Source organism: Mustela lutreola, chromosome 4 (assembly GCF_030435805.1).
Source record: "Mustela lutreola isolate mMusLut2 chromosome 4, mMusLut2.pri, whole genome shotgun sequence".
Taxonomy (NCBI): Eukaryota; Metazoa; Chordata; class Mammalia; order Carnivora; family Mustelidae; genus Mustela; species Mustela lutreola.
In genome coordinates, this window is record NC_081293.1 from 144,948,039 (window position 1) to 144,960,561 (window position 12,523).

Below are 12,523 nucleotides of genomic sequence, written 5' to 3' on the forward strand. Positions count from 1 at the left end.
GCTTTGGCTGAACCCCAATCAGAGCTACTATTCAGATGATAGGTCCCTTATCAGTTGTTAAATTATAAATATATCTGTACTTGTTGGTATATAGCTTCCTCCCTGATTTATTTGCCCTGCTCCTTTCCAGAAACAGCAGTCCTCCTTACAACCAAACCAATACCTCATAAATGATCTCCAGGATCCTTCCTGGCTGTTAGGGTCTGCTTCTGTCCTGATTCACCTGAGTTCATACAGCATCACCTGCCAGGTTCTTTTGAGTTTAGGCCTGTGAGACATGATGCACTGGAGTTCCCTTTATGGAAAACCTGAATGAGGGACCAGCAGGACCCACAATAACAGGCAGAGCAGAGGACCAAGTACCAGTCACTATGCCCAGACCCATTCTTAAGGTACAGCTCCACCTCTCACAACTCAGGTGCTCCACTAGAGGGATTCCATTACCTTTTTATTCAGCCATAACTGCCGTCATGCTTTAGAGCTCCCTGCCCCCAGAAAGCAGCCCCTTGTGCCCATGGCATTAATCTACCACAAACAAATCCCATGGTTTATGCTCTATTTTTCACATCCATGAAGCAACAGAGAGTAGAAAAATCTTCAACCTGAATGTTTGTGCTGACTTTAGGAAATATTTCACTGTGCATAATGCTAGGGAGAGATCTGCCCCACAGAAGAATAAGCAGTGCTGATAACTTGGCCCACCATTTGCAAAGGCCAACGTTTATTCTCCCACCAGAGTATCTCTTGAGCAGACAAGGTATTGAGACAGGAACAAGCTCATCTGGACTGCCCCAGGAGACACACAAAAGTACCAGAAACTGTGGACAATTAAGGCACATTTTTTTTTTTCCTGAACTATACTTAAGTAAAATACTAAAAAATAAACAAACATGCTCTCATTTGGGAAGGCATTTTACCCTCTCCTCTTTAAAATTTTACCCTCTTCTCTTTAACATTCTCTCAACTTGCCTTCTGATTAATTGTCTCAAGAACCTATTGCCTTTTCTTTGTGGGTTTTTTTTGGGGGGGGGTGGGATGTCCAGTTTTCAGTATAATGTCTATGTCTCCCTAATTCTTTTTTAGCTAGTTCCTTGTATTTAACCAACCATAATAGATGGAACAGTGACCTCTCAAAATGTCCTAGTCCTAATTTCTAGAAGTTATGAATATATGTTACAAAGCAGAAGGGAATTAAGTTTGCAATTGGGATTAAGGTCAGTTCTCAGCAATTTTGAAATGGGGAGATTATTTTGGATTATTTGGGTGGGCACAATCTCCTAGTCCTTAGCAGAGAACCTTTCTGGCTATAAGTCAGAAAGAGAAAAATGATGAAACAAGTGCCAGAAAGATCATACTTCTAAAGAGTTCAATCTGCCATTGCTTGCTTTAATGATAGAAGAAGAAGGCCATGAATCAAAGGATGGGAACAGCCTCTAGAAGCTCCACCAGTGAATACAGGCCTGTTGATGCCTTGATTTCTAGCCAGTGAAAACTATGCTGCATTTTTAACCTGTAGTACTATAAGACAATACTTTTATATGGTCTACATTATTATATTGTGGAAATTTGATATAGCAGCAGTAGAAAATTAGTACACCAACACTCCCCCCCCCCCCACACACACACAAAGAAGCAAAACTAAACAAAAGAAGTTCATGATAATGACATAACTCTCTTGGGCCACATTCTCTGGAGCCAAGAAAGCAGAAAACTCCCCCTCAATTTCCTTCCAGTTTGACAGACTTTTGCTTAGTTATTGGACTCTGTCTTGGCTTTCACTGACAAATGTTCTGAAGTGACCGAGAAAACTCAGGGTGAGGCATGCTTTGGCACACAACAGAAACATAGGAGACCCTTGGATGCTCTACAAGTCATAGGGTGAAAGCCAAACTTCTTGAAAGATAAATTCACACTCTCTGTCCCTGTTTCTATTCTCAACATCTGTCAGTTGGTATTTGTCCCAGTCATTAGTGAAATTCATGTGAGACCTTCTTAGAAGTGAGGTGAGCTCAGTCTATAGAGGAGTCTAGGCCTGATGCATATTTGAGTGTGGCTATGTTTAGAAGCTACAGTTTTTGTTTTGTTTTGTTTTGTTTTTTTAAGATTTTATTTATTTATTTGACAGAGATCACAAGTAGGCAGAGAAGCAGGCAGAGAGAGATGAGGAAGCAGGCTCCTTGCTGAGCAGAGAACCCAATGTGGGGCTCAATCCCAGGACCCTGGGATCATGACCCAAGCCGAAGGCAGACGCTTTAACCCACAGCCACCCAGGTGCCCCTAGAAGCTACAGTTATAAAGTATACATATTTCTCTCCTATCATCTCTGATCCCTTTTGTTCAATATTACAATCTAGTGTCAGGTGTAGAGAATCAGAAGAAGACCAGTCTGGACATCTTCACAGAAAGCCAAAAGGAGAGTACCATATAAGGTCAGAGCGATGGTAGCTCTGACCAGTGAAGTTCAATTTCACTAGGAGAATGGTCAGGGTGGGATAGACGAAGGATCCATTTTTTAGTACATATAAATGTATCCTTAAGGGTCAGAGGAATACTTGGGACTAGGGTATCAGGGTTGGAGGGCTAATTTCCCACATTCAACTTGTGGAGATTTAAGTAACTCTAATTCAGATATTTAAAGAAAATCTAGTGGAAAACTCAAAAGACTCCACTCCAAATCTGCTAGAACTTGTACAGGAATTCAGTAAAGTGTCCTGATATAAAATCAATGCACAGAAATCAATTGCATTTCTATACACCAACAGCAAGACAAAAGAAAGAGAAATTAAGGAGTCAATCCCATTTACAATTGCACCCAAAACTGTAAGATACCTAGGAATAAACCTAACCAAAGAGGCACAGAATCTATACTCAGAAAACTATAAAGTAATCATGAAAGAAATTGGGAAAGACACAAGGAAATGGAAAAATGTTCCATGCTCCTGGGTTGGAAGAATAAATATTGTGAAAATGTCTATGCTACCTAAAGCAATCTACACATTTAATGCAATCCTTAAAAATCCCATCCATTTTTTTCAAAAAAATGGAACAAATAATCCTAAAATTTATATGGAACCAGAAAAGACCTCAAATAGCCAAAGGAATATTGAAAAAGAAAGCCAAAGTTGGTGGCATCACAATTCCGGACTTCAAGCTCTATTACAAAGCTGTCATCATTAAGACAGCATGGTACTGGCACAAAAACAGACACATAGATCAATGGAACAGAATAGAGAGCTCAGAAATAGACCCTCAACTCTATGGTCAACTAATCTTTGACAAAGCAGGAAAGAATGTCCAATGGAAAAAAGACAGCCTCTTCAATAAATGGTGTTGGGAAAATTGGACAGCCACATGCACAGGAATGAAACTGGGCCATTTCCTTACATCACACACAAAAATAGACTCAAAATGGGTGAAGAACCTCAATGTGAGAAAGGAATCCATCAAAATCCTTGGGAAGAACACAGGCAACAACCTGTTTGACCTCAGCCACAGCAACTTCTTCCTAGAAACATCGCCAAAGACAAGGGAAGCAAGGGCAAAAATGACCTATTAGGACGTCATCAAGATCAAAAGCTTTTGCACAGCAAAGGAAATAGTCAACAAAACCAAAAGACAACTGACAGAATGGGAGAAGATATTTGTAAATGACATATCTGACAAAGGGTTAGTATCCAAAATCTATAAAGGACGTATCAAGCTCAACACCCAAAGAACAAATAATTCAATCAAGAAATGGGCAGAGGACATGAACAAACATTTCTGCAAAGAAGACATCCTGGTGGCCAACAGACACATGAAAAAGTACTCCACATAACTCACCATCAAGGAAATACAAATCAAAAGCACAATGAGTTACCGCCTCACATCAGTCAGAATGGCTAAAATTAACAAGTCAAGAAGTGACAGATGCTGGCAAGGATGTGGAGAAAGGGGAACCCTCCTACCCTGTTGGTGGGAAAGCAAGCTGATGCAGACACTCTGGAAAACAGAATGAATGTTCCTCAAAAAATTGAAAATAGAACTACCCTATGACCCAGCAATTGCACTACTGGGTATTTACCCTAAAGATACAAACATAGTGATCCGAAGGGGCACATGCACCTGAAGATTTATAGCAGCAATGTCCACAATAGCCAAACTATGGAACTATGGAAAGAACCTAGATGTCCATCAATAAATGAATGGATAAAGAAGAGAGGTATATATATACAATGGAATACTATGCAGCCATCAAAAGAAATGAAATCTTGCCATTTGCAACGATGTGGATGGAACTAGAGGGTATTTTGCTGAGCAAAATAAATCAATCAGAGAAAGACAATTATCATATGATCTCCCTGATATGAAGAATTTGAGAGGCAACGTGGGGGGTATAGGGGTAGGGAAGGAAAAAATGAAAGAAGATGGGATCGGGAGGAGACATAAGAGACTCTTAATCTCACAAAACAACCTGAGGGTTGCTGGGGGGAGAGGGATAGGGAGAGGGTGGTTGGGTTATGGACACTGGGGAGGGTGTGTGCTATGGTGAGTACTGTGAAGTGTGTAAACCTGGCAATTCACAGACCTGTACCCCTGGGGCTAATAATACATTATATGTTAATAAAAATTAAAAATTAAAAAAAAAGAAAATCTAAATTTATTTTGTGATCCACAGTGTAGTAAAGTGTAGACATTGGTTGTATTGTTGGAGAGACAGAGGGTTAATATGCCTAGTAGAGTGTACATCCTTATTACAAACTCTGGAATGGAATCTGTGTGTGTTTGTTTAGAGACAGAGCATGCATGTGAGCAAGGGTGGAGTCGGTATGTGGGGAGGAGCAGAGGCAGAGAGAGAATCTTAAGCAGGCTCTACTCCCCACATGGAGTTCGATGCAGGTCTCCAGCTCATGACTTTGAGATCATGATTTGAGCCGAAATCAAGAGTTGGAAACTTAACCAACTGAGCACCCAGGTGCCCTGGCAGGGATTGTTTGGAATGTTGTCCTGATAGGTATAGAGGACATCAAATGGATGTGGATTCTCAAACATCAATTGTGCTTTGAGGGAACCCATACTGGGATGAGTCCGAAATGAAAGAAATCAAACCTAAGGGCTCGTTTCATACCCTGACCCGGAATACAGAGAGCTCAGGAGATTGTTAGGAAAAAGAACATGAGGAATGCATTCTTACTAAAGCTTGCTGACCAAGTGAATTACTTGAAATCATTAGGTAGATGCTAACAATAGAAAGTGGTCTATAAATCCCCTACCTGGGGGCACCTGGGTGGCTCAGTGGTTTGGGCTGCTGCCTTTGGCTAGGCTAGGGTCATGATCTCAGGGTCCTGGGATCGAGCCCCGCATCAGGCTCTCTGCTCCGCAGGAAGCCTGCTTCCCTCTTTCTCTCTCTCTCTCTCTCTCTGCCTGCCTCTCTGCCTACTTGTGATCTCTGTCTGTCAAATAAATAAATAAAATCTTTAAAAAAAAATCCCCTACCTGTACAGTAAATATTTTGAAAGATTAAATATTTTTTTTAGAGACTGGAAAGTAGGTACTATGACATGCAGCCTGAACCTAGGCCTGATAACATCCCTAAACCCAAAGTTAGGTATGTGTCCTGTTAAAGAAATCATGTGTAAAATCCTCACCCTCCTTTTCAGTACCCCTGTCTCCGAGCTGGTCACCGCCTCCTTGACCTCTTTCCCTTGACCTCCTCTTTTTCTAAACACAGATCTGACCTTGTCTTTCCCTTGCTCAAAAGCCTTCAATTAGCTCCCAGGATATAAAAAATAACACCTAACTTCTTAGGATTGAGATGTAAACTCCTCTAATGGGGGTTCCTACCTAGCTTTCCGGCATTATCTCCTGCAATAATGCTTCCCTGCTGCTTCACCCCCGATACATCTAGTCCAACTGTAAGTGTCCACACATTTCTTAAATCTAACTGCTTCCTTAGATCTAGAAAGAGCTTGATATTTGAAAGATTCAGGTCTCAACCCATCACTCACTAATATCTTTGATTTGCGACAGGTCCCTTTGCCTTTCTTTTCCTTGATGGCATCATCTGTAAGATAGGAAACTATGACAGATGCTCACGTTCCAGGGTGAGGGTCAGTGTCAAATGAGAATGATGGTGAAAGCACATTTTAAGCTGTACGTTGGCATCTGGATGAAAGTTATAAATAGGGCCATTCTTTCCTGTTAGATACACAGCAGCTCCTTATAGATAGCTACCCCAGCTTCATTTTGATATCTCCAAAATCTCACAGTGATAGGCTTTCAGCAAGTGTGTTTTGAGCTAAAACACTGCACATTTTAGGTTCAAACATTTATAGTATGAATCCTTAAAAGTTTATGCAATATAGGGATGGGGGGCAGTAGAATTCTCCCACTCTCCCACTCTTCCAAGTAAATCTGAAAGTCAGAAGCCTACAGAGGAGAAAATCTATTTTAATAATATATATACTATGTATTATAGTACACTATATATGTTATATAGTATATATCGGATATGTAATATATACTTGGTTTTCAAAATTTAATTATGTCAAAGAAATTAACATCACAATGGCAAGTTTTATTACTCCAATTTTTCTGATATTATGGCTGATAGTAATACCATTTACAAGAATCCTAGGGATATCTGGGTGGCTGAGTCGGTTAAGCGTCTACCTTCAGCTCAGGTCATGATCTCAGGGTCCTAGGATTGAGCCCAAGTCGGCTCAGCAGGAAGTCTGCTTCTCCCTCTCCCTTTGTCTCTCCCCTCTGTTTGTGGTCTCTCTCTCTCTCTCCTTCTCTCTCTCAAATAAAATCTTAAAAAAAAAAAAAAGAGCCCTGGGGCACCTGGGTGGCTCAGTGGGTTAAGCCTCTGCCTTTGGCTCAGGTCATGATCTCAGGGTTCTGGGATCGAGCCTCATATCGGGCTCTTTGCTCTCCAGGGAGCCTGCTTCCTCCTCTCTCTCTCTACCTGCCTCTCTGTCTACTTGTGATCTCTCTCTGTCAAATAAGTAAATAAACTTTTAAAGAAAAAAAAAATGAGTCCTAGGAGCCACATGATAGGCAAAAGATATAAGAAGTTAAGGAACACTTTGTAGAAACGTTCATACCTTTCAGCAGTCATCAGCTCTAAAAGGCAATGAAGTTTTCAATAGGCATTTTTTAAGTCAAAGGGGTAATCTTGGATAAGATTGAAGAGATAAGGAAGAAAGAGGAAAAGAAGAGAGAAGCTCCCTATGTTTATTCTTCATTACGTCTTGGCATCTTGTGTTATGGATACCCTTTTTCTCTTTAAGGTGACAGTGTCCGAGAAGGAAAAGAATCAAAGAACATCGAATTTGAAAGCTAAACGGTTTTTTGTTTTGTTTTTGTTTTTAATAGATTATCCACTCCAAACTCCTTCTTTTACAGGTGAAGAAACTGAGATGCGAAGATACAGGAGGAGTTCAGTGGTTTAAAATCTGATTGTGGTACATTAACTGTTTGCTGAAGGATTTGACAGTTATCCATAAATTTATCTTCCCTTTAGAAAAACAGACCCTGCTGCTGCCGCTTCTTATAATGGTATCTTTATTTCCTGCGGAGTCTCTCCATTGTGACAGGAAGTGCTTTTCCTAAAGCTATGAATAATAGCCTCTCCCCTTTGTCAGGCCCTGCAGTACAAAGCAGGAACAATACCCTGGTGCCCTCCCAGAGTTAATGAGCCTCCCAAGGCTACTAATTTACTCTGAGGGAGTAGCTTAGAATTCAGGAAGATTAGATTCGTCTTTATTATATCAGTGCCCTTTCATTTTGTTAACCTAATGCCCCTAACATTTCCCACCATTATACTTCTTTCCTTCCTTTTATATCCAGAGCCCTTACAGGAGGAGTGTGTGTGCACCATCTCTCTTTACCTCTCACCCCTTCATTTGTTTTTTTGGCTGCTTTCCATAAACCCATAAATATTCTGCGCTTCTGGAACTTTGCTTCTAGACAAATTCAGATGTCCTTTCTTAATCTTCTCCTTCTTGATTCCTTTGTCATTTTAAACAAGTTGGACTATTGTCTGTCTTAAAACTCTTTCATCACTTGAATTCCATAATCCTCAAACAACAAACTTCCTGACCAGCCCTCTAATTACATTTCACCCTTAGGTCCCTTTTCTCTGGGTAATCCTGAGGCTCACTGGTTTTCCCACTCTCCTCTTAAGACCAATTTACCCAGTCGATGGCCTCATGATCATGTCCATGCGATGACCCTAAAATCTCGGTCCTAACGAGCATTCTAATCTCATGATTCCAGCTGTTCTTCTCGTAGACGGTGCCATACCCTAATTTAATATATCTAAAACCAAACTCATCATTCGCCTAGCCAAATCGTAGCAATTTCCAATATACCATTAAAATCAAACAAAAAACAAACAAAAAGACAAACTAAAAAAGTTTCAGCTTTTGCACTTCAAAAATAGTTGATTTTGCTCCTACTTTAAAAGCCTATTTGAAGAATTATGACGTTGCTGTGTTTTTTTTTTAATTGTGTTTTCTTAGTGACCGCTTTCAGTTCTTTGCCTGCTGTCATCACCGGAATCCATCCGTCCCTCTCTCACCATCACCCCCTGGTGAATCTTCTTCCAGACAAACCGACTTTTAAATTGTCTGTACAAAAAACTCTGTGTCAATTTTCACTGAATTATATGTATTAAGTGTTCCTGAGTACTTTAAGCAGCTCTACTTGGTAGAACCGCTAGTCTTCCCCTGCCTTTAACCTGGCTTCTCTCTAGTTTAAACATTATGCACTTAACTTCTATCTTACAAAAAGGGTGGGATCCATACAGCAGAAATCAGCCTACGGTTGTTCTTATTTGGTTTGGGAGCAGCTATGTGGGGAATAGAGAAGGTGGAGAAATACACACCCCCATAATGATGGTTTACTTAATAATGTTCCGATGTTGAGGTCATCCTCGATTTTAAGAACTTCTCATCCATAAACTCTAGTTCTATCATTTCGAGATTATGCCAGTTACTTCCCTGCATGCCTCACAGTGTCCCAGAGCATAAACTTGGAGACTCTACTTAGCAAGACCAGTTTCTGTGCCTTATATATGTATCATTCTGTGGATTTTCCAGCGGCAGTCTTTTTTTAAAAGCCACTGTGAGGGGCGCCTGTGACTCAGTCACTTAAGTGTCTGCCTTCAGCTCAGATCATGATCCCAGGGTCCTGGGATTGAGCCCTACACTGGGCTCCCCGCTCAGCAGAGAGCCTGCTTCTCCTTCTCCCTCTTCCTGCTGCTCGCCCCACTTGTGCTCACTCTCTGTCAAACAAATAAATAAATTTTGAAGAAAACAAAAAATAAAAGTCAAGTGTAGGAAACCGTCACAGGGAATAGGCATCTATCTACATGGTAACCCTTGAAGAACATTAGTAATCTATGATTTGTCTCTATAATTTTTAAGTCCTACAGTTTCATAAGTTTGTTGGTTGTTCAACTGCGGTGACATTCATTTGACAAATGTTGAGCCACTACTACTGGGCTTCTGGTCTTTGGTTCTGAGAATAAAATGATGAGTTTGATAGACCAGACTCTGCCTTCGTGGAGGGGGGATGACAGATAATATACAGGCAGTTAGGAAGAAATTTGAGGAGTATCATGATGAGGGAAGTACAGAGCTCTGTGAAAGCAGGTGGTATTAATTTTACCACCTCAGCTCTGCTACCTGTTGGCAGTGAGATCAAAATAAAGTTAAACTCTCAAAGGCTCATTTCCTCGTAGGTAAAATTGTGGCCAAAAATAACAGCTGCTTCACAGATTTGTTATGAGGATTAATTTTTTTTAAAGTACTTAGCACAGTGTTTGGCACCTACTAAGCACCCAATAAATGTTAACTGCCATAATAAAATAACATTAATTTTATGTTACAGCACTATTTTACTGTGTTCACCTTTATTTCAACAACTTAAAATTCTTTTTTCCCCCCTCAATTTTCGGCAGCCATATTTTTCATTTCTGACTCAAAGTTTCTAAAGCTTCTATCTGTTTGACCATTCAGCCCATTTCTCAGGCCATTCTTTTATTCAAAAGTATTTATTGGGTGCCCAGTCTGAACCGGACTGTGTGCCAGACACCGATAACAACATACTGAGCACAACAAGCAGGATTCTTTCCCTGAGGGAGCTTACAGTCTCCTCCTCAGACAGATTGGTGACGAACAGGTCATCCCTTGAAGAAGTAAGGATGGCAAGCTGTCTCAGTAGGTGCATAAGTACATTTAAGGATAAAAGTTAATGGTCTTTGAGCAGACAAAAACAAAACAAAACAAAAAGAAACAAATTTAAGCTATGAAATTAGAACAAACTAGTCCCAATATCATGGAAATGGTGCTTCCTTCTAGAGTTCTAGATCCTAAAATAAGCCAAGATTAATGTTGAAATCAAGAATATTATGTTTCCAATAATCTTGTTTCCTTGCTCTATGAGATAGCTGGCAAAAAACACCATTTATTACAGTTTAGAAACGGGCTACAGTATACAAATAATGAAAATTTAAATATGGTCATTTTCTTTAGAATGTGACCTATGCTAACTGCTCTGTTAACCTTAGAAATGCACATTCTATTTCACTCTAACGGTGCAGTGTACAGCGTACATGTTTGGCCAGTGAGCAAACAAGGCAACACAAGGAATATACTGCTTTGTTATTTAATTTGTTTCGAGGCCCTAGAAGTACTGAAAGATGTGAGTACAGGAATCTGTCTTATTTGGGAGACCTGGATCAGTACCTTAAGTCCTCAATACCTTGTATCTTCCTTAGTGAAGTGGAGCTAATAATAGTATCTTCCTCAAATGGTTAGAAGGGGGCACGTACCGAGAACCCAACAACACTGTGATGACATGTCAGCTATAGGATTTGGCTCAGTTCAAAGAAAAATGAATTATTTGAGGCCATTTGGGGTAGGATTTCGAGTGCCCAGCTTTCCTGGTTTGCCAGGGATGTAGTTTCCTCTGACACAGGACTTTCAGCGCTAATGGGACAGTCCCAGGCTAAAAGGGACAGTTGGGTACACTAATCTGAATTCATATATGCAAATAGTAGTGTGTGGCAGACCATCCCGTTTCCATGACACTGTTACCCCACAGGAGGAGTGACTAATCCTGGTTTCTATCAGCTAAATTGCATGGACCGGTGATGGAGCAGTGAGGAATCAAGGCTGGTGATAACTCTGAGTCGGGGCCCGGAGTTTCTTGAATTTTAGTTCTTGAATTTTGATTGGTTAACAGTGCTTCGGGGTTTTCTGGGCCCCACAACAGAAAGCCAGGGAGTAAGGAATGGTTCCTCAAGTGCACCTGACCTGGTTACCAGGGAGAACTGCTTTTAAGTCTGGTTAAGTATGTGACCTTCTGATTCTATTTCCTAAAATGGGTTTGAAAGGTCAAAATTTAGCATCTGTGCTTTAACAATTGCTTAAGTAACAGTTCCTGCAACTGAGGAGCGCCGAAATGGAGACGGAGACCACAGGCCTGATCTCTAGGCATGTGCTCAGAGCCCCAGCCCCATAGTAGGAAGATGAAAAAAAATGCTAAAAATAGTGCCTGAATTCTGGCATTCTGCTATTTTTTTCCTTTATTTTTTTTTCTTTTTCTTCCAGTGGAAGGTCTCCATATTATCTAAACACCCTGCTCATCCTGTAAACCTTGAAGGTCTTAATATGATATCTGGCATTTATTGGGTTCTCAACAACCAAAAATTGTTGAATTGAATTTTCATTAAGGGTGGGAGATTTTTTTTTAAAATATTCTATTTTTTTTCTCTTGTCAAGTCAATAGTTATTGTCAATTTATAGAGAATTGGAAAGTTCCAGAGTTGGTTGTCATACTGATGAATTTTCAGGTTGGCATTAATTTGCTCTAATATCACTTAGGAGCCCTTAACAAATCTAGCTTTGGGACATGACATTGCTGATTTCCTGAGCTCATGCTTCACTGTGAACCTAGTTACTGCCAATTGTTATAATGTTGATATGGAAAAGGCAGCTACTGTGTTTAGCAACTGTTGCGCAAAGTCATTCTCCAGCTGTCTAGGAGCAGAATCCATAGTCTTAAATAGGTATATCTGTTGTCAGTTTTATGAGCTTCAGGTTGTATGAGTCATCTGTTGGTTTTGAGTAGAGTAAGTGGTGTGGGCAGATGTTTTCCTCAAAACATATATATTTTTTTAACACACGATTACTGATTCATTTTTGTTCCACACATACAGAATTCATAGACAATTTTGTATTTTAACTATATGATCCACCGCATTATTATATTTTCATTTTGTGTCTCAGAGTCCAACTGAGACTACTGGAGATGTAAAGAGGCCTGTTTGCCCTAAATTCTGCCTGGTTACCTCCTAGCATGTATTTCTCATCCTCCAATGGAGGATGAGAAAGCCTCTCACTGTTGGAGAAACCAATTCAGTCTATTTCTCTCAAGTCGAGACAATGAATAACCAGATTAATATATGTGTACAATCAACCTAATGGATGTGAGGTAGTTTCACTCTAAGCACAGATAAGCTAACTTGAAATAA